Source organism: Zingiber officinale, chromosome 8A (assembly GCF_018446385.1).
Source record: "Zingiber officinale cultivar Zhangliang chromosome 8A, Zo_v1.1, whole genome shotgun sequence".
Classification (NCBI taxonomy): Eukaryota; Viridiplantae; Streptophyta; class Magnoliopsida; order Zingiberales; family Zingiberaceae; genus Zingiber; species Zingiber officinale.
Window position 1 is genome coordinate 7,274,039 of NC_056000.1, and position 24,557 is coordinate 7,298,595.

Here is a 24,557-nt window from a genome sequence, read left to right on the forward strand (position 1 = left end):
AAATTGTTAAATCTACGACAAATTTTGAAATTTATCACAAACTCTGCAATGAATTTCAAAATTAGTTGCAAATCTATGACAAATTTCAAAATTCGTTGCAAATCTGTGACACATTTCAAAATTTGTTACAGAATTGATAATTTTTTTTTAAAAAATATACTTTCAAATACCGATTGAGGTATCTAGACAGATTGGAATGAGATGAAATAGTTTCTATGGATTTCTATAAATCCCCTAATCATATAGATGCTCTTAAATATTAATTTTACCAAATATATTGAGATCGATGATTTTTTTATGGGCGATTAATATTTTTCAGACACCTTCATGTAAAAAAAATCACCAGTTGGGTAAACTTTATGTTTGAGGAGATTTATAAAATTAAGGAATTTATAGGAACCCATAGAAATTAGTTTTATATCATTCCGAGCTCTCTAGGTACATCAACCGGCTTAAAAAAAATTAAATTTATATATAAAAAATTGTCAATTCTACAACAAAGTTGGAATTCGTTGCAGAATCTGCAACAAATTTCATAATTCATTGCAAATATGTGATGATTTTTAAAATTTGTTGCAGATTCTGCGACGTATTTCAAAATTCATTGTAGAATTGACATTTTTAAAAAAAATGCACTTTCCAATACCGGTTAAGATACCTAAAGAGCTCAGAATAAGATGAAACTAGTTCCTGTATGTTCCTATAAATCCTCTGATCATATAGATGCCCTCAAATATTAATTTTAACAAATGCATTGAGATTAGTGATTTTTTAATGTGATTAATATTTTTTGATACTTTTGTGCCAAAAAAATCACTGGTTGGGTATGTTTGAGGAGATTTATAAAATCAAGGAATTTATGGGAACTAATAGGAACTAGTTTCATATAATTCCGAGGTCTCTAGGTAGCTTAATTGACTTCAAAAAGTTTAATATATATATATATATATATATATATATATATATATATATATATATATATAATTATCAATTCGGCAATGAATTTTGAAATTCATCACGGAATTTGCAACGAATTTTGAAATTCATAGTAGAATTGTCTTTTTTTTTAAAAAAAAAAAAATCTGAAGCCAGTTAACGTACCTAGAGGGTTCAGAATGATATGAAATAAGTTCCTATGAGTTCCTATAAATCCCCTGATCATAAAAATACCCTTAAAAAAATAATTTGACCAACTATATTTTTCTTCAATTTCTAAATCAATTACGTGCATGTAAGACTTAGTCAAATTTTTATAAGAAGTTGTAATTTACCAGGTTACACTTATTTTAAAATATCCGAAGAGGGTTGAGCTACTTAGAGAGCTTGGAATAAGATAAAACCAGTTTCTATGAGTTCCTATAAATTCCCTAATTTTATAAATCTCCTCAAATACTAATTTTACCCAACTGGTAATGTTTTTGGTGCGAAGGTGTTTGAAAAATGTTAATCGCCTTCAAAAAATTATCAATTTCAATATATTATGTAAAATTAATATTTGAGGGCATTTATACGATCATGGGATTTACAAAAATCTATAGGAACTGGTGTCATCTCATTCCAATCTCTCTAAGTACCTCAACCATCTTTGAATATTTCAAAATAAGTGTAACTTGTTAAATTATAACTTCTTATAGAAATTTGACTAAGTCTTACATGCATGTAATTAATTTAGCAATTGAAGAAAAAAATATAGTTGGTCAAATTATTTTTAAGGGTACTTTTATGATCAAGGGATTTATAAGAACATATAGGAACTTGTTTCATGTCATTCATAGCCCTTTATATATGTCAACGGACTTCAAAAAGTTTTTTTTTAAAAAAAAAGATGTCAATTCTATGATGAATTTTAAAATTCCTTGCAGAATCTACAATGAATTTGTGTCAAAAATGCGAGGTAGAATATCCTGGGTTAGAAATGCGAGTTATAATATTTATATGTTGTTGATTTGACCCTGTTAAAGGGATCTTAAAATAAATCATAAGAGATTGTATAAGGAATATGAACCATTTGTGTTGTAACAACAAGTAATTCAAGTATTCTATGCTTCATATCCTAGTTTGAAATGTGACAAAATTGATTGATGGACTGTCATATCAACAACAGAAAGTTATGAATATCTTTCAGACCAAGGAATATATTATTCCATCATTACGAGATCCCAGCGAAGCAATAGTGATAAATGTGAATGCAAATGAAATTGATGATGAAGAAGAGGAAGAGGAAGAGGAAGAGGAGGAGGAGGAGGAGGAGGAGGAGGAGGAAGACGATGACGTGATGAGTATGACAATGACAATGAGGACTTTGCTTGTTGATGATGGGTAAGTTTTGTTATCTTAATATAAAAAAATTATGAACTTTATTTTTTATATAAGGTGCTACTTTTTTATTTTGAGTAAATTTTGTTTTTATCTATAACTTCAGAAAAATCATAGCTCAATTATTTGTATATCTAATAACTCATTCGTAAACTTATATATATATATTATCTGTTAATGCTCTGTATTTCTTGCTATATATTATAGGTCATTAGTGTTGAGACAATTTCCCTAGGTCAAGTTTGACCAGTTTGACTAAGCTTAAGTTGAGTCAAACTTGAGTCGGGATTTGAGTTTTGATGTTTGACAATATAAGGAGATTGTTGGAGCAATCCTCCGGTTATGGAGATTATCAAAGGGTTGACCAGGTTGATGAGAATACAAGTCAAGTAGGTCAAGGTTGACAGGAGACTTAACTGAGAAAGTCCTAACTAGATGTTAGGCATTTGGAAAGTCCTAGTGAGGAGCTAGGCAGGAGAAAGTCCTAGTGAGAATCCAGGCAACGGGAACGTCCTAGTGAGGAGCTAGGCATGAGAAAGTCCTGGTGAGGAGCCAGACAATCGAAAAGTCCTGGTGAGGAGCCAGGCAGTTGGAAAGTCCAAGTGTGATCTTGGCAAAGGAGAAAGTCCTGGTGAGGAGCCAGGCAATTGGAAAGTCCAAGTGTGATTTTGGCAAATGTTGTAAGTCCAAGCATGTGGTCTTGGCAAGATAAGTCCTAGTGTGACTTGGCAAAGAGAACTCGATAACTAGGATGAGGCCGAAGGAAGCTCTTGAAGGCAAGGCGTGAAAGATGGGGAGATATCCGAGGGACGCAAGGCTGATGGAGGAGCCTAGAAGGCTAGTTCGAGGTTGGTCGAGTGTGGTGGTATGATCCAACAACTAGGATGAGGCCGAAGGAAGCTCCTGAAGGCAAGGCGTGAAGGATGGGAGATATCCGAGGGACGCAAGGCTGATGGAGGAGGCTAGAAGGCTAGTTCGAGGTTGGTCGGGTGTGGCCGGATGCTAGACATAATGTACGAACAGGTCATGGATTGACCGGATGTTGGTTTTAGGGGCTTTGGACTTGATTGGGCAAGTCCACAAGAGCTGGATTGATCAACCGATCGATTGGCTCATGCCCAATCGATCGGTTGATCGATTGGGAGAGCACCCGCGACAAAGGTTTCTCCCAATCTATCCATGGATTGATAAGGAGCCCTTGTCGATCGCATAGAAAGCCTCTCAATCGATCGACCGATCGATTGGGAGCCTCTAATCGATCGACTGATCGATTGGGAGGTTGGATTTTTGTGCGATATCTCTGGGAATCGCACGAAACATAGTGAATCAATTGGGCAATTGATTTAGGGGATTTCCAGAGAGCACAGAGGCGCTCTGGATCGATCGACCGATCGATCCAAAGCCTCCCCAATCGATTGGGATTCGACCGTTGGCGCAGATAAAGGCATTGACGTGAGATTTCTTGGGTAGAACTTCATTCTTTTCTACACGAGCTTGCAAGGGCGATTTCTACAGCTTCTCCACAGCTCTCCCCACTAGTCTTGAAGATTCTTGGAGGCGCGCCCAAGTCAAGAGGCGAGTTACGACAAGAAGAAGAAGAAGATAGGGTTTTATTGTATCGCCCCGCCCCTCCTGCTTAGGCGACGGGGGTTACTTACACATACATACCTACTTACTACAGCGGAAGTCTTATTTATAGAAATTAAAACTTTTCTTTTCTTTAAAATCAACATGACTAATCACCTGGACATATAAAACCACATAACATACTTAACATGATTTTTAAGTCATAATGCCCAAACACAAAATTAAATGTCATGGAGTCATAAAGCAGTAACATAACTAGACATAGTTCTTATTAAACAAAAGCAGGTCTTTCTCCTTTAGCCAATGCACTACCACACACATCCTTCTAGCCCCTCCTGCTGCTCCCTTAGTTCATCCATTCCTTGCCTTTATCCGTGGTACAAGAAAGTAAGCTGTGAGCACTCATGGCTCAGTAAGTTCCTTTCCTACTCACAAAAAAAACTTATAGCATATCAAAATCACAAGGCATAACACATATATCATGCAACATATCATGGCATATCGAAAACATAATCGTAAGTTATCATGGCATAACATAACATGATCATCAAATGCACCCTGACATAGCATAACATCATCATAACTATCATGGCATAATCATAAGGTATATGCAAGGTGAATTTCTAAACATGTATCATGAAAATATATGCAACATGTCCTTTGAAAACTTATAATATACATACTTAAACATAATCTTAACATGATTAGGGTCTCGACTTGTACCACATACATAATTGCGCGCGTCCTATGTAGGTCCAAGGTAGCAAGTCTTGAACCCTACAAGGCATACATACTAGGCCCGTTTCTTAGTCCATCGACCTAGAGGCACTTAGGAGCCCATCCCTAACGAGCCCCGTTTCTTAGTCCATCGACCCCGGGGCGCTTATGGAGCCCACCCTTGGTACAAGCCATACATAAAGTAAAATAGCATGTTTTACATATCATGGTTCTTATCTTTTCTTGCACATCATGTCACTTATCATATCATACCATATAGACTTTTGGGCACACAGCTCATCATAATGGTATGTAAAGATTTGGGCACACAGCACATCATATATTTTATGCATAGATTGGGCACACAGCTCATCACATATATCATGGATAAATTTGCACATAGCTTCATCATAAATAATACACACCATAGCATAAGGGTTTCCATCATGTATAGATCATAAGTGTGCATAATTAAACATAGAAGCATAGAAATCTCAAAATCATGGCATATAAGATACATGGAAAACATAATTCAATTTCTAACCCTAATGTCTTTTAGTGGCCGAACCATATAGGTTGGGTTTTTGGTAAAAAACTTCATACCAACATGTGAACCCTAAGTAAGCATCATTTCTTATACCATAAGAACCACCATGAGCAAGTTTAGGTAAAGTTCTAGGTTACTTAAGCTTACAACTTATTATGGCCGAAACTTATCAAGTATACATTGGGTTAAAAACTATTATTCAAGCTTGTGAACCCTAAACAACTTCCATAGCAAACATTTCAAGGAATAACATGAGCATGGTTGAGTTAGGTTCTAAGTTTCCTAAGCCCTAAATCATGAAGTGGCCGAAACTTGTAGGGCTTAAAACTAGGGTTCAAGTGCCCTAAAAACATGAGAACCTTAAACAACTTTCATAGCAAATATATCAAGGAATAACATGAGCATAGTTGAGTTAGGTTCTAAGTTTCTTAAGTCCTAAATCATGAAGTGGCCGAATGTTATAGGACTTAAAATTAAGGTTCAAGTATCCTAAAAGCATAAGAACCTTAAACAACTTTCATAGTAAATATATCAAGGAATAACATGAGCATGGTTGAGTTAGGTTCTAAGTTTCCTAAGTCCTAAATCATGAAGTGGCCGAAATTTGTAGGGCTTAAAATTAGGGTTCAAGTGCCCTAAAAACATGAGAACCCTAAACAACTTTCATAGCAAATATATCAAGGAATAACATGAGCATGGTTGAGTTAGGTTCTAAGTTTCCTAAGTCCTAAATCATGAAGTGGCCGAATACTATAGGACTAAAAATTAAGGTTCAAGTGTCCTAAAAGCATGAGAACCTTAAACAACTTTCATAGCAAATATATCAAGGAATAACATGAGCATGGTTGAGTTAGGTTCTAAGTTTCCTAAGTCCTAAATCATGAAGTGGCCGAATACTATAGGACTAAAAATTAAGGTTCAAGTGTCCTAAAAGCATGAGAACCTTAAACAACTTTCATAGCAAATATATCAAGGAATAACATGAGCATGGTTGAGTTAGGTTCTAAGTTTCCTAGGTCCTTGAACATGATGTGGCTGAATGTTATAGAACATGAATTAAATTTCCATGCAACAATAAACATAAGAACATTAAGTTAGCTACATAACATTTCATCAAGGAGATCATGAGCATCTTAGATTTTGCTTTAAATTCTCCTAGGCTTCAAAAACTAAACATATCCGAACCTTCATGGACATGAAATAGAGTTCAACTTAACATAAAATCATGGCATATCATAATAGTTTCATAACTTATCTTAAGGAAATCTTGGCATGCTTAGTTTTAAATTAAAGCTCTCCTGGGTCCTTAGTTCTACCATGGCCGAATACTCATGAATTTAAGTTCTACCAAACATTTTAACATAGATAAATCCTTACCATAAAATACATGCTACAAGAGAAATATCAAGCATATTAATTTTAGATCCTTTCATTCTTTAGGTCCTTCCTTTGGTTTTTCTCTTGGTTAGAAGTTCTTCATGATGCTTTCTTAGTTTTTTATGTGACCGAATCTTCATAGAAAAATAAGAGCTATTGTACCACAGGTGAGGGGAACTTACTTCCTTTCGCTTGTGGTTTTCCTTAGAGAGAAAAGTGTTCTAGGTATCAAGGAAGGAGGAAGCTTCTTCTTCTTGTACCTCCTTTTGTTTCCTTTGCTTGTAATGGCTAGAACTTGAAGGTTTCTTCTCGGAAATTAGCTTTCTTGGAGAAGAACTTAACTTAGCTATTGGTATGAGGTGAGGGAAGTTTTTCTTGGTTCGGTGAAGAATGAGGAAGAGAGAAGGAGGAAGAAGAAAATGAATTAAATCCTTTGTTTTTCTTCTCTAACCCTATTTATCCCTTTGCCAAATGAAACATGTCCCCATTCATTCCCTCAACTCCTCTTTTCCCCCACTCCTTTAATTCCCACGAAAATAGAGAGAGGGAGGGAAGTAGACAATCCTTCTTTTGCTTGCTCCCTTTTCTTAACCAAGAGGGAAAAGAAGGTAAGCAACTTGGTTTTCTCTTGTTCTTTTTGCTTAGTTTCCTTTTCTCCTTTAACTAAATTTTTCATTCCTTTCTATCCAATTATTTCTCCTTATCCTAATGGTTATCATTCATCAATTTATCTCCATCAATTGTGGGAGGTTCAAGGTTCAATCCTTGACCTCACCTCTTCTTATTCTATATTTTCTTTTGTTGTTATTTTCCTTTTTCTCTTATTCTTTTCATTTCTTTATGCTCTAAGGAAAATAATATTTATATACCTATTAAAATTTCGTGGGTGTTACATTTATTGTATAAAATCTTGTAAGAGTTATTTGTATTTGGCTTCCTTCTTGCTTATTGTTGTATTGTGAGCTTGTAAGGCTTCTCCGTCTTCGGTAGTTACCGTAAAGGAGGGTTTTCATAGTGGAGGGTGTGTGGATCCTTGGACTAGTCACCTCTTCTTGAGGTGGATACCAAGTAAATCTACGTGTTAGCGTTATAGTGTGTTGTTTATTGTATTTTCCGCTACGCATCATCACAAGAAGCAAGCAACGACAACCATGAGATCACGACGAGCTATTCACCCCCCCTATAGCTACATCTCGGTCCTAACAATTGGTATCAGAGCGAGATGACTCTTCTACGGACTAACCGCCAAGAGAGCAAGAAGCTAGAGAAAGAAGAAGATGGAGAGTGAAGGACCTCTCGGATGGGACATCCGAATTCCACCTCCGTACGACAAAGAAGACTTCAATTTTTGGCGGACAGGGTTGGAGACTTGGTTCCAAATGGATTGGAACCAATGGGTGGTCTTGGAGGACCCATTTGAAGCTCTAATGGATAAGAAAGGGAAGCCCCTCCGTCCTCGATATTGGACCGAGGAACAACGGGAGCAAGCAGAGGCGAATAAGGAGGTAACAAATATATTGTTAAACTTATTACCCTCTAATATTATTGTGAGTGTAGGTGAATACACAAGTGCAAATGATCTTTGGAAAAAAATCATTGCATATCATGAGAACCCTACACAATTCCAAGGTGTGGAGGAGCCCAAGGAGAATGGCTCAGTGGTCCAAGAGGAGAAGGACCAATCCAATGTTGACACGATGTCAACATTCGAGGAGGAGAAGGAAGAAGAGGAAACGAAAGATGAGAGATCATCCACATCTTCGAGAGAGGAAGAGGTGGAAGCATCCACATCCTCGAAAGTTGAAGAGGTGGAAGCACCCACACCCTCAAGAGAAAAAGAAGAAGATGATGATGCCACCTCCACAACAAAGATAAATCAAATAGAGGATTGAGTGCTACCCCTACAAGCAATGGTATAGAAATTTGCATTGTGAATAATAAAAATCATATCATTTGCTTTGAGTGTAGGAGCATGGGCACTACAAGAGTAAGTGTCCCAAATTGGCCAAGAAGAAGGGCAAAGTAGTACCAAGGGCAAGGAGAAGCCCAAGGAGATTGGTCCCACGGAACGCAAGAGCAAGGAGCACATTGTGTGCTTCTCATGCAATCAAAATGGACATTACCGGAGTCAATGCCCTAAAGGCCAATCAAAGTTAGAGGAGGAAGCACAAGTCTAGGGGAGCTTTTAAGAGCAAACCCAAGGTAACATTTAATGATGCAATTCCTTTTAGAAATGGTAAAGAGCATGTTAGAAATAAGGTACATCATTCAAATGCTAATTGCCATGAGATTAGGAGGAATGATAGAAGCAAGGACAAATATATTCCTCCTCATGCTAAATTTGCCACACCTAAGGTTAGGAAGGTAAATAACAACTTAGGCAATAACACCAAGGACTCTAGATATATACCTAAGAATAGAAATGCTCATAGGAGCCAAGAAAAATCCAAATCTATGGATTTAATGATGGAGAACCTAGTCTTGAGGTCAAGACTTGATAACTTAGAAAGGACCCTAGCAAGAATGAAAAATATGCTTAGGGGTCAAAATGAGCACAACCTAGGAAAAGCTAGACAAGAGACATCCAATGGCTATAAAGGTTTGAGATACAAGCGTAAGGCTAAGAAGGATGTGACTTCTTTTCATAGGGTTCCATATAGTTATAGAACCAACCCTAGGACTAGAGGTCAAGTCAAAAGTACAAGGGAAGAAATTCCTAAGAGTACTTATGGCAAGATCGATGTGACTAAGACTTCTAAGAAGTCTAACAAAGTCACAAAGAAGGTCACAAGGGAGGTCATTCCTAGAGTTGACCTAGTAAAGGTGACTAAGGCTTCAAAAAGGCCAAACAAAGTCACAAAGAAGATTACAAGGGAAGTTAGCCCTAGAAGTGACCTAGTGGAAGTGACCAAGGCTTCTAAGAAGCTAAGAAAGGTCCTTAGGAAGGTATCTAGGGAAGTCATCCCTAGTGAGTACCTAGAGCATTCAAGGAGCATCAATAGGTTTTTGGGTTCCTAGGAGCATATTCTCTACACCCTAAATGAATTTAGAGAGTGTCAACTCCAATCGGAAGGGTAGTTAACCCAACCTTGTTAAAGTTGACACTTGAGAGCATTTTCAAGGTTATTGTTAACCTTTGAAAATGAAAAGGATTATTAGTGTTACTCTTTGAAAGAGTAAAATGTGTCAAAATTTGAGGAGTTGAATCTAATTTAAATTGACACACTTGAGAGAAGCAAAAGCAATGTCAAATTTGGAATTCGATATTTTCTTATGGAATTAAGGAAAATGTAAACCTTAATCCAAACTGTCACTCTTGGAAAGAGTAACATATGCCAAATCTTAAGGAATTATGTTTGAATTAAATTGACATAATTTGGAGAATCATATGAACTACCAAGTTGGGATTTTGGTATGTTCTTAGGGAGTCAAGGGAAAATTCGGACTTAAAATATAAGGTGATTACTCCTTTGGAAGGATAAATTTGCCAAAATTTGAGGAATTAAACTTAATTTAAATTGGCACAAACACAAAAAGAAATACCAAGTTAAAAATTTGATATTCTCTTAAGGGGTTAAGGAAAATTTTAAACCTTAATCAAATCAATTACTCTTTGGAAGAGTAAGTTGTGCCAAACCTTGAGGAATCACATCTAATGTAAGTTGGTACACTTGAAAAAGGATAAGACTTGTCTAGTTGAGATATTAGTATGTTCTTAAGGGATTAAGAGTAAAATTAAGTCTTAATCTAAATATTTAATCCTTAAAAGGAGTAATGTGTGCCAAACAAAATTTTGAGGATTTAATTCTTAATCTCAATTGGCACAAATAGGAAAGGATGAAAGACATGCCAAGTTGGGTTTTAGCATTTCCTCAAGAAATAGGCAATCTAAGTTAATTTTAAGGTTTAGCTAAGAATTAAGGATACTAAGATAGATTATCTAGGTATATTTTACTTATGCTAAAATTGCCATGATTGATTGCCCATCATATGTCATGACATGATATTTTTTTACATTTATTTTTATTATAAAAACATAAAAAAAATACTATGTCATGTCATACATACATCATGTAACTATAGCTTGCTTTTCGTTTGGAAAATTATTTATTTTGATGTATGTCATATAACATCATGCATTATTTTAATTTCCTTGCTATTAAGGACAAATGACATCTATTATAAATGGTAAATATCCCAACAAGTGGGATGACACCAAGTGACATCCTAGGTGGATGATAATAAGTTTTCTAATGCCTAGATAGTTATGCATGATCCCTTAGTTTAGGGTAAAACCAAATATACATCTCACAAAGAATCATAAGGTGACTTGTATGTGTTTTAGTACACATTAGATACAAGTGAGATGTTAGGATGGTGAACAAAACTCAAGATGTTGATTTAGTGCATCTTATTGAGTTTTAGGTTCATCAAAACACATAGTTATATGTTTTCCAATCATTGGGAAAGCTAATGTACAAGTCATGTGCATTGAGCCCAAAGAACATGGTTGGATATTGGTTTTTAAAATGATTTTAAAATGCTTTTTGAAAACCTTGGTGAAGATTATCTTTTGATAGTGATCATCATTGAATAGTTAGACACAAACTTGAAGAAAACATTAAAATTTTTACAAGTTTTTAAGTTTGTGTCAATCTTTGAAAATAAAAAATATTTTCATAGAAAATATTTTTTCTTGATAATATATACCCTAAGTAATATCTACATGAAATTTCACGATTTTTGGACTTTTGTAAAATTTTTGGAGAATTTTTGAAGTTGGCTGAAGTCAACTTTCAAACATATTAGTCATTCAATCGATCACCCGATCGATTGAGCTGCCTCGATCGATCGGGCGATCGATTGAGAAGGCGTTTTGCGCGAACAGAAACGTAGTGGATCGATCCACTGATCGATCCACACTACTTCAATCGATCCATTGATCGATTGAAGTGCAAGTTTTGGCTGAAAAAGGTTGTTTTCAGCATTTTAAACCAACTTTAGTCTATAAAACCTTTCCTAACCCCTTGAAACACCTTTATATATATTTAGGGGGAGTTTTCATGATGAAAACAAGGATAGATTGGTTAATGAAGACTAAGTAGAGGTTTATGTTGAGGTTTAGTTTCAATTTTGAATCTTTGAACCTCCAAATTCTCAATTTAGGTTTCCTATATGTTTAGGGTTTCCAAGTCATTATTGGTGCAATAATAGAAGTTTGACCATGTTTTTAGAGGGGCGCTACTCCTTGAATGCATGAAAATTTAATTTCAAGGACCTTGGAAGGGGGTTAAACCTTCATGATGAATAATACTCAGGGTCGAGTATTGGGGAGCAATGGAAGATTAGTTATCTTCATTGTTAGGATGATAAATTCTCTCGGATAAGCATTGTGAAGTAGATTACTGCTCAAGGGGGAGCATTGGGTTAATGAAGGGGATCATACCTTCATTGGTAAAGTGAAAAATGCTCTTGGATGAGTATTGAGAAGAAGATTATTGCTTAAGGGGGAGCATTGGATTAATGAAGGGGATCGGACCTTCATTGGTAAAGTTGAAAAATGCTCTTGGATGAGCATTAAAAAAATGATTACTGCTCAAGGGAGAGCATTGAATACAATGAATGGGAGTTTCATTGGGAAGTTGATGTATGCTCTAGGTTGAGCATTGTGAAGTGAGTAGAGCTCAAGGGGGAGCTTTGGCGGCAATGAAGAATATGAGATCTTCATTGTGGGGTTGTTAACAACATATGAGGTTGTAAACAACGTAGAGTTAACTCTTATGGAGAAGAGTTTGTTTTCAATTTTTGATGTGTGACAAAGGGGGAGAATGGAAGGTTAAATTAGGCCTTCATCCCAAGCAGGGGGAGTTTGCCCTCTAGGAAAGGGAGAGAATGAAGGAAACTTTCATTCATGCCTTATCATGAAAGGGTTAAGACTATGGGATTTAGCCTTGGTATAAAGAAGAGGTTAAGACTATGAGATTTAGCCTTGTGATAAAGAAGATGTCAAGGCTATGGGATTTAGCCTTGGTATAAAGAAGAGGTTAAGACTATGGGATTTAGTCTTGGTATAAAGAAGAGGTTAAGACTATGAGATTTAGCCTAACTTAGAGGTATTGTCAAACATCAAAAAGGGAGAGATTGTTGGGGCAATTTCCCTAGGTCAAGTTTGACCAGTTTGACTAAGCTTGAGTTGAGTAAAGCTTGAGTCGGGATTTGAATTTTGATGTTTGACAATATAAGGAGATTGTTGGAGCAATCGTCCGGTTATGGAGATGGTCAAAGGGTTGACCAGGTTGATGAGAATACAAGTCAAGTAGGTCAAGGTTGATAGGAGACTTGACTGGGAAAGTCCTAACTAGATGTTAGGCATTTGGAAAGTCCTAGTGAGGAGCTAGGCAAGAGAAAGTCCTGGTGAGAATCCAAGCAACGGGAACGTCCTAGTGAGGAGCTAGGCAGGAGAAAGTCCTGGCGAGGAGCCAGGCAATTGGAAAGTCCTGGTGAGGAGCCAGGCAGTTAGAAAGTCCAAGTATGATCTTGGCAAAGGAGAAAGTCTTGGTGAGGAGCCAGGTAATTAGAAAGTCCAAGTGTGATTTTGGCAAAGGTTGTAAGTCCAAGCATGTGGTCTTGGAAAGGTAAGTCCTAGTGTGACTTGGCAAGGAGAACTCGATAACTAGGATGATGTCGAAGGAAGCTCTTGAAGGCAAGGCGTGAAGGATGGGGAGATATCCGAGGGACGCAAGGCTGATGGAGGAAGCTAGAAGGCTAGTTCGAGGTTAGTCGAGTGTGATAGTATAATCCAACAACTAGGATAAGGCCGAAGGAAGCTCCTGAAGGCAAGGCGTGAAGGATGGGAGATATCCGAGGGACGCAAGGCTGATGGAGGAGGCTAGAAGGCTAGTTCGAGATTGGCTGGGTGTGGCTGGATGCTAGGCATGATGTACCAATAGGTCATGGATTGACCGGATGTTGGTTTTAGGGGGCTTTGGACTTGATTGGGCAAGTCCACAAGAGCTGGATCGATTAACTGATCGATTGACTCATACCCCATCGATCGGTTGATCAATTGGGAGAGCACCTGCGACAAAAGTTTCTCCCAATCGATCCATGGATCGATTGGGAGCCCTTGCCGATCGCACAGAAAGCCTCCTAATCGATCGACCGATCAATTGGGAGCCTCCAACCGATCGACTGATCGATTGGGAGATTGGATTTTCGTGCGATATCTCTGGGAATCGCATGAAACACAGTGAATCGATTGGGCAATCGATTCAGGGGATTTCCATAGAGCACAGAGGCGCTCTAGATCGATCGGCCGATTGATCCAAAGTCTCCCCAATCGATTCGGAGCAATCCAATCGATTGGGATTCGACCGTTGGTGCAGCTAAAGGCATTGGCGTGCGATTTTTTCGGTAGAACTTCATTCTTTTCTACACGAGTTTGCAAGGGCGATTTCCACAGCTTCTCCATAGCTCTCCCCGCCAGTCTTGAAGATTCTTGGAGGCACGTCCAAGTCAAGAGGCGAGTTACGACAAGAAGAAGAAGAAGCTAGAGTTTTATTGTATAAAATCTTATAAGAGTTATTTGTATTTGGCTTCCTTCTTGCTTATTGTTGTATTGTGAGCTTGTAAGCTAAGGCCCCTTTGGTAGTTATCGTAAAGGAGGGTTTTCATAGTGGTGGGTGGGTGGATCTTTGGATTAGTTACCTCTTTCTTGAGGTGGATACCAAGTAAATCTATGTGTTAGCGTTGTAGTGTGTTGTTTCTTGTATTTTCCGCTGCACATCATCACAAGAAGCAAGCAACGACAACCACGAGATCGCGACGAGCTATCCCCCCCCTCTAGCTACATTTCGGTCCCTACAATTAGAGGTGATATCTATCATTATAGGAATCACACATACTCTCTCTTAACAAATATGGTAAGTTTTTTTCAAGTTATTTATTATGCATCATTATATTTTTAACTTTATCCTATTTTTGAATTTTTAGAACATCCCTAAACAGGGTGGACGTTGACGGAGTTCTCATGGCCAGACATCACCTAGCAGTGTACCTACGCCCGTCCTTGATAAAGCTGCAGGACCATCATATTCACCTTACCCAGTACAGGCAGGACCATCACATTCCCCTACGCCAGTACAGGTAGGACCATTACATTCCCCTTCGCTAGTACATGCAGGACCATCACATTCACCTTCTCTAGTACCTTCACTACACCATTTGGTAGATCTAGTTCCTACTAGATACTCATTTTTTGAGGTCCAATATGTTTTAGAATTTATAGTATCCTGCAGAGATTCATAAGTATAAAAAAAGGAAAGAAATCCCTATATTTGAATTATAATTTCTATCTTATAAAAAAGGAAAGAAATTATAAATGTGAGATACAACAATTAGATAATAAGTGTTGTCAGAGAAATATATAGGACTAGTGCAGTAGAGAAGAGGGGAGTGAATTGGCCTGAAAATATAAAGCAACAATCATTCTCAACTTTTTGAACTAAATTAAGAAACACTTGTTTAAAAAGAAACCACTTAAAATAAAGGATCGAAGAGGCATAGGAATTACTTGATTTGCAATCAGAAGATTGCTAGTCCAAGGCGTTGAAAAGCTCACTAGAAGATCTCCTTCTGGCGGAGTAGACTCTCACAACAGTTTAAGTATAGAAACAGAGAGTAGACGGAAAAATGAATTGGATTACAAATGTTGTTGTGAACTATTGAGACCAGGGCTCTATTTATAGCCCACTGGTCGAATTTGACCATTTGTTAATGTGGCAACTCTGGACACTTGGATGGGGTTTGGGTACCTGGACGTGGATAAAACTTTATCCAGGTCGACAATAGCTAGTGGATATAAAGTTATCCTGGTCCAGGTGCCCGGACTTAGCTGACGTGTCCCTGCTCAACGTCTTGTTAAGGAGACACCCCTAGGTGCTCGGACAGTCAACATTTAGTTGAATGTCCCATTTCTCCTTCGTTCTGGCTCCATTCGCTTGGGTGATTTTGACCCCATTCGAAATTGGCCTCACCCGAATCCATCTTCTGTCCTTCTCCTCGAGCAATCTTCCACTCTGGTTTCTCGTCCCTTGGAAATGTCACGTGCTTCCTTCTCATCCGCCAGTGTGCTTAGGGGTGTAATTGAGTCGAGTCTAGCCGAACTCTTGAATGTTTGAGTTTGGCTCGTTTATAATCGAGCCGATCTCGAGCTTTATTTAACAAATATATTCATAGCTCACGAGCTTATTTAACCTTTTATCCAGTCTAAACAAGCTTAATACATATAAATTATAAATTTAAATATTCATTAAAAATTAAATTATATATTTAGAGAAAATTTAATATTCTTATTAAAATTTATAATTTTATTCTAATAAATAAATTTAACATATTTGTCTATATTTTTCATGAGTGTAAAATCTATAAATTTAATATCAAAACTATTATTTTTTTCATTTAAAAGTCGATTCATGAGCTTATTAATGAACATGTTCATGAGCTAACGAACCGAGTATTGTGAAGGTTGAGCTTGATTTGTTTATCTTAATGAGCTCAAATGAGCTTTTATCAAATCGAGCTTCAAATAGCTCATGAGCAGCTTGGTTCATTTACACCCCTGAGTGTACTCTTCCGCAGCACCTTATCTCTCGGTTACACTGAGCTTGTTTACTCTCTTCCGTGTCATCCTTCTTGCTAGTTGTGTCTTTCGCTCAACTTCTTGTGCTCCTAATTAAGTTCCTGCACACTTAGATACAAGACATCAAACATACACAAGACCTAACTTAACTTGGTTGACCATATCAAAATTACCTTAGGATACTTACAAAATAAAGTTAAGAAAATTATGGGAATTTTTAGGTATATTTTGGGGTTAGAATTGAACCCATATGGCCTCATTAAAGGGAGAAATGGGATTTATCACTCTTATGCTAATTAAGTTGATTAAACTCTAACTATATAAGTATTACTACAATGACCTAAATCTTTAAACGCCATTTCTCTCCCTCTCCTCCCTGACTCCTCTATCTGTTGCATCTCCACACCTGATGCCACCAAAATCCCAATCATGCCGACATCATCGAACCCCCCCCCCCCCCCCCCCCCCCTCTCCTCCGTCGGCTGAGCCACCTATTTCCTCCACTAATCTCTTGAGTCCGTCGAGCAGTCGTCCTTCTCCCTGAGTCACCACCTCTGCATGGGCTGGCCTTCAACCAAGAGGGGGAAATTCGAGCCCTAGCTTCGATCTCCCATAGCCGCACCTATGAGCCATAGATCTGACCACCAAAATCATCTATACCATCCAACCTTTGCTAGAGACTGAGCTCTCTCCCTCCCCGTAGAGAGATTTGACTCTAGCAGGGATTTGGCCATGGGTGGCTAGCTACAGCCACTATATTCTCCACTCCATCTATCCTTCTACCTCTAGGATTAGTGCTAGACCTCACCCCTTGGTCCCTTGTGAAGTTCTGAGCAAAATCCCCCAAATAGCATTATGTTAGCCAAGCGATATCAATCTAGCCAGAAAGTGAGGATCGATTGAGGGTAAGCTGTCTAGTTTAAAGGTTGTGGATTAAGAATTTGGGTCTAACGCTCAGATGTGAACGTGTTTATTGTGTTTTAGGGTATTTGTTTTGGAGATCAATAACTCCACCTTGCTCTAGCAACAATTTTCGATAGCAAGCACCTTCGACCATGAGTCAATAGAGGAGCCTCCAAATTTGGGTGAGTTTTGGGGAGGTGATACATGCTTAAATCTATCATAAGTGGGGGGGGGGGGGTGTGGAAAGTTTAGGATTATTTAATCTAGTTTGATTGTGAAATGATTAAGATTAATTAAAGATCTAATTTAATCTAATCAGTTGGATGGATTGAACTAGAGTTGGGATTAGATTTGAATTCATTAATAAGGAAAATTAACCAAGGTTATCTAATGATTTGGGGTTAGCTGTTTATTTCGGGATGTGATTTAACTATTTGTAAAATATGTAATTAGCTAAATTACACATGTGATATAGGACTCTGATTTGTAAATTTCTTGTAGCTCGACTTCTTCCTCTTTTTATATCCATACCTTACATAATGAATATTATTTCTTTAATAGGTGTAATAACAGTACTATTAGGAGCTACCTTGGCTCTTGCTCAAACAGATATAAAAAGAAGTTTAGCTTATTCTACAATGTCTCAATTGGGTTATATTATGTTAGCTCTAGGTCTAGGTTCTTATCGAGCTGCTTTATTCCATTTGCTTTCTCATGCCTATTCTAAAGCTTTATTATTTTTGGGATCCGGAGCCATTATCCATTCAATGGAACCTGTTGTTGGATATTCACCAGATAAAAGTCAGAATATGATTCTGATGGGCGGTTTAAAAAGATATGTTCCAATTACAAGAACTACTTTTTTATTAGGTACACTTTCTATTTGTGGTATTCCACCTCTTGCTTATTTTTGGTCCAAAGATGAAATTCTTAATGAGAGTTGGTTGTATTCACCAATTTTTGCAATAATAGCTTCTTTCACAGTAGGATTAACTGCATTTTATATGTTTCGCGTGTACTTACTTACTTTTGATGGGAATTTGCGTATAAATTGTAAAAATTACAATAGTACCAATAATAGCTTGTTCCATTCAATATCTTTATGGGGAAAAGAAGTTCCAAAAAAAGTTGATAGAAATTTTCTTTTATCAAAAATAGAAAATATGGTCTTCTTTTTTTCAAAGGATAGATATAGAATATCTAGTAATCTAAAAAAAAGAAGATCATATTCTTTCGAAAAAAAGTACACTTATACTTCTATGTATCCTCACGAATCGGACAATACTATGCTATTCCCTCTGTTTGTTTTGGTACTATTTACTTTGTTTGTTGGAACAATAGGAATTCATTTTGATTATGGAATAATATATTTTGATATATTATCAAAATGGTTAACTCCATCGACAAATCTTTTACATCCCAATGTGAGTTATTCAGTGGATTGGTATGAATTTTTTACAAATGCAATTTTTTCGGTAAGTATAGCTATTTTTGGATTATTAATAGCATATGTTTTATATGGGTCTATTTATTCATTGTTCCAGAATTTGGAATTCATTAATTCATTTATAAAAGGAGGTCCTAAAAGAATTTTCTTGGACAAAATAAAAAATAGAATATACAATTGGTCCTACAATTATGGTTATATAGATATTTTTTATACTAGAGTTTTTACCTTGGGTATAAGGGAATTAACCAAACTAACTCAGTTTTTTGATAGAAATATAATTGATGGAATTATCAATGGGGTTGTTGTTGCAAGTTTATTTATAGGGGAAGGAGTTAAATCTACGGGAGGTGGACGAATTTCTTCTTATCTATTTTTGTATTTATTTTATGCATCAATATTTTTATCTATTTTTTATTCTTTTATAATTTATTTTAATTTAATATTTAATAATTTTAATTTTATCTTTTTTAATTTTTCTTTTTGATTCGGCCATAAATACACTGTATAGAAATTTTCTTTTTTGTAATGAATTGATCGGTCTTTTTCTTTTTTATATGAAGAAAATTTCATTGATTCTTTATTGTGAATCGTACAATTTTGATTGATTTTTTTGCAATGCAAGCTCAAATGGTTTATTATGCTCGTGATCCAAAGGTGCAAGATTGGTATTGTGTCATTCCTCACACACTAAGAGATACATAGAACATGGGAAATGAAGATGATATGGATATGATACATTTTATTCATAATAATTTTTCTAATATGGAATCAATATTAAAGGATGTAAATAGAGTAGAAGTTAAATTAATTAGAACTGATGTATAGAAGGTTCAATAGTTGATACACGGGAGAGAGCTGACAGGCTCAGTGCTTCCGAGGGATGAGATGCTGTGGAAGAGTATGCAGGAGGATGAGAAGGAGGCGCACGACGTTTCCGAGGGACAAGATGTCGGAGCGGAAGATTGCTCGAAGGCCAGAAGTTGGGTGCGGGTGAGCCCTTTTCGGATGGCCGAAATCACTCAAGCAAGCGGAGCTAGAGCGGAAGACCCGGACCAATGCAAGCAGAACCAGACCAGAAGACTTCGACAAAAAGTCAACAGAATGTTGACTTTCCAAATCCGAGCGTCTGGAGTAGGTTTTTATCCAGAACGCGACGTGGCGCCTTTCATTGCGACGGGGATAAAAGTTTATCCTCCCAGGCGCTTGGAACCCTTCCAAGTGTCTTGACTAGGGCTATAAATACAACTCTGGTCTCAAAAGTTTAGATAGAACACTTGTAATCATTTCTCTTTTAATTTAGCTTTCTGATCTAGTGCTTTAATGTATGTAAAGTGGCTTCTCCGCCTAAAGGAGAGTTTAGTGAGCTTTCAACTTCCTTGGATTAATAACCTCCCTGGTTGTAACCAAATAAATCTCGTTGTGTCTCTTTCTTTTTAGTTTCTTATTTCTTTTATACAAGTATTGATTATTGTTAAACTATAAAGTCAAGAAAGGTATTTTTGTGTTATTATTGTGTAGACTATTCACTCCCCTCTAGCTGATTGCCAAAGGAACCAATAGGAATATCATGTGTTTTTTTCAACCATAGAGGTAAACTATTTTGGGCCAACAGTGGGTTATTGGCAATTAGAAAATTCTTAGCCTAATTAGTTGGTATATTTAGATTTAAATTAAATATGATGTGTAATTTGCAAGGTTTTAAAAGGTCCACTAGAAACTATAATATATTTTGATTGTCTGATTGTTTTTTATTCTTATGATAATTGAAGTTTGTCAATTTAGGAAGAAATTCTCTCTCTCTCTCTATATATATATAATTTTATTGATTGAAAATAATGCTACTTTAAAATTATATGGTGATTTTTATAAAAGAGTTTTTGGTTATTATGATTAAGGATTTAGCTCAATTTTGAAATTGTGTTTTAATTTAAAGAATGATTTTTATTATGATGAACAAATAAAACTTTCAGTTTTATTATCAGTCTAATGAAAACTATGAAATATATAAGATTTTCATCATATTTTTCACTACATTTGACCTACTTTTGCATGCATAATTAGAGATAACTTGATTCTATACTTCATTTTTATGTTTTATTATTCTTAGATACTACTCTTGTTTATTATGGATGACAGGAGTAAAGATTAAAGCAATACAGGGAGCAAAAAGACCAAGGCATGGAGCCCTGTTTACCATGAGCGACCATGGCCAGCGCCACGGCTCATGGCAGGCTCTACCGTCTTGCCACGGGCAACTGTAACCAGTGCCACGACTCATGACAGGCTTTGCCGCCAAACCACGGATGGTCGTGGCCAGTGTCACAACCCATGGCAGACTTTGCTGCCACACCACAGCTTGGCCGTGGCATACTCGACCGCCACACCACGGGTACTCGTGGCTATCTGATTGCGCAACACCTCGTCACAAGTGGTCGTGCCCAGCGACACGACCCGTGGTGAGCAACCAACCCAAGTGACTATAAATGACGATTCATTCATCAAAACTAGGGAGCTTAATTTGGGGTTGTCCAAGGACCCCCAAGGCGGCGGAGGAATCTTTCAAGCTATTCCAAAGCCATCTACGCACCAAAGAGTCATCAGGAGTATCTAGGAGGAGGATTCTTTAAGCAATCTGAGCATTTTCTTTTTTTTCTCTGCTTTCTTTGATTTTAAAATTGTTTGATTGCTATTGTTAATCATGTTTGTTGGTTATAACGCCTTGATTATGGGATAATTTACTAGAGTCTAGGGTTAGGGAGTAATTCATATGTGATGTAAACACTTTGCTTTGATCTATGCATGCTTTCTATCTTGCTTCTATGATGTGTTGGATTATGGTCCGGATCTACTATTTTAACATGATCTCAATGCCAAAAGTACAAGATTCATATCCCATGAGAGTTCGGAGATAAACCAAAAGGAAAACCCGACCCTCAGACTCGTAGACAGCCGAGACGCAGAGAGTCGGATACGAAAGTGCTACTTAGCTTTTCGCGAGGAACCCTAGGAAATCATAGAACTTACTAGATCATACCTAATACGTTAGACGCGCACTTAAGGTTGGTATGTCACTGTAGAAGCAAAAGTTCACATGGGATACCTTAGGATTGTCTACCTACACAAACTAATATTGAGGACAAGCATTAAAACATAGATCAAGTGTTTACTTGCACTGAAATAAAACTGAAGCCCTATGATCATTCTCTTTGATTGTCTTTCCTCTATCTACTTGCTTTGATCACATTTTGGCTTATTTTTGTGACCTCTTCAGATTCTCTCTCTCTCTCTCTCTCTCTCACCCTCTCACTTTTTTTTCACATTTAGATTCTGATTTGCAATCATGACAACCAACACTTTTGATTTTATCTAGGCCATTAAGTTTGATTGGTAATCTAGTACTTGATCCCCAGTCCCTGTGAATTCAATTTTATTATTACTTGACAACACTTTCGTGTAGATTTACCACAAATCATGTTACTCAATGGTCCTTAATTAATATTAACATTTATAGTGTACAATATTAATATATATTTTTTATTTTTTATAAAAAAATAAATTTAAATTGGTTAAATAATAACATTAATATTAATAAATAAAATAAATGAACACTTATATTTACTTCCCTCGCACTCCCGCCCCAAAATTTTACATTCCCTCTTTATGTCGATTACTCTCCTTCCCCATTACCTTACCTTACACTCCTACCCTATTTCATTGACTATTCTTCTCTTCATTGCTTGTGTCGTTGTTTCCACGACTAGCAATTGGGTCGTCTCTCAATTTCCTTGCAAGCCTGTGTTGTTGCATCTAACCATTATAATCGACTCTTCTTTGTGTTGCGTTTTAAGCCTATGTTGTTGCTTCTCCACCCTAGCCGATTTCTAGGTTTCCAAGGTAGTTTTTTTAGCTTAGTTTTAGAGTAGTTTTTCATCTTAATTTTATAGTTCAGAGGATGAGGGTTTGCTTTGGACATGTTCAAAGATTTAATTTTGTTTGGATTTGAACATGAGTCTTTTCTACTTTTATAAAGATCATGGGGATTTGCTTTGGGTTTTAACTCTTTTTTGTGGTAGCATCAAATACAAGTATTGTGGTTGTTTGAATGTGAATTTTTAGCATTTTAGCATCTTATGCATGCAGATAGAGTTATAGAAGCACCTTTTGGTATAAATCTGAGCTACCAGAATTGGTCCCTATACATTTAAGTATTATAATTTTAAATTTTTGTGTGCTAGGTTCTTCCTTCATCTATACTAGCAGCTTGTACTTAGAATGGAAACATACTTGTATCTAAATTAGAATTTCTTTTAGATGAGATATTCAAGTTTTCTTTGACTAATGGTGCATGGAGTCAGTGGTTGACACATAATTTGGATAGATTGAATAAGCATTTAGATTGAGTGGATAAAATATCTTGTATTTTTTTAGTGCCCTATGTCTATTCAAAGATGGATGGAATATATCACCACCCCCAATTACAATATTTATTTGTTTTGTATCTTTGTGATTAACATCATACAATTCTATATTGTTATTTTTAGGTAACTTTCGAAAATAGCAAACAAAGGAATACAAAAGCTAATCCAAAATAGCTAAAGATGAGTATCAGAGGAGAAGATGATGAAAATGAATCACAAGACAACATTTTATTCACCATTGAAGATACAAAATGATACACAAAATGAGAAGGTTAATGACCAAGGTGAAAAATATTTTTGGATATAAACAGTGAATAATTTTTGCAGCACTAAGTGAAAATTATATTTTTCAAATGAAAATGAGGTAATCTCTTCATCCCAAGCTCAACAAAGAAGACGTGGCAAGATTATTATGAGAGATATTCATGAATTACACCCCGATCATGTGCTAGTAGTAAAATTTAATAAAAGGGGATAGCCTTATGGGGTGATCTTCAACTGACGCGTGTAAATTTTATTAGGATTATTGCATGGAATGGACTTGTACTATTGCCTCTAAACTTTTTAGATTAAATAAAAATGCCGATAAATAAGTTAAATGATGCATGAAAACTTGTTACTATAAGTTGACAAGTGTTTTCAATTTTGAATTTAAAGCATGAACATATTTCATTTTATGTTTATAGGCACATTTCCGTATCCTCAATTGACATAGAAGAGTTATAATGCAAATATCGGGGGCCACATGGAGATGGTGGAGGACTGAAGTGAATGCTATAACATATGATTCAAATATTCAACTAGAAGAGCTTGTTGCAATATGACCCATTCCTCATGGGCTGACGCTTCAAATTTGGAAAGTTTTATATAACTATTGGAAGTTTACTGAGATACAGTTAATATTAATTGCTTTCGATATATGTTTATAGATGTTATAATTTTATTATAAATTTTTATGTCAAAGATCTTCAAAAATCAATAGAGAAAATGCAAACAAAAAGAAAGAGACTCATGCACAGGAACACACTAGTATTTCATCATTGGAATATAAGTTTGTAAAAATCAAAATTATTTCTTTTCTTCCTTTCAGTTAGCTTCTCACTGTTCATTTACTATTTTACACTTTAATGCTCTTATCCTTGAAGTTCTAAGGTTTTATGGGATTCTAGATATTGATTACAATGAATATAATGTATATAGTTAGCTTTTGGTGGAATGTGTAAATTAGCAATATAAGTTGTTGCGCTGATATACAAATTTATGTTGTTAATATTTGGTATTAAATGTGAATTTGTTATCATATTAATCTCAAGAGAAGTAGAAAACTAAGTCATATTGGAACACAACAATTGAGTTGAGGAAATATGTGAATTTTCTACCTTTGATGATGAGGCAAAACGAGCCGCGGTAATAATATATTTCACTTTTTAAGTTTACTTTTATTTTTTTCATTTTATTAATAATTTATTTAATTGTTAGAATTTATTTAAAGAGACTATGGATCATCACCTAGATAAACCTAAAGGAACACTGCTGGATTTTCGGATACGTATTTTAAAAATTTGTTTAAAAAAACACAAACAATAGAACTTTAATAATTTC

The 24,557-nt window shown here is 36.2% G+C and overlaps 1 pseudogene; it reads left to right on the top strand.

Moving 5' to 3' along the window:
• The first annotated feature begins 14,573 nt into the window (after window positions 1-14,573).
• On the top strand, window positions 14,574-18,972 carry LOC122010473 (annotated as a pseudogene).
• The last annotated feature ends 5,585 nt before the right edge of the window (window positions 18,973-24,557 follow it).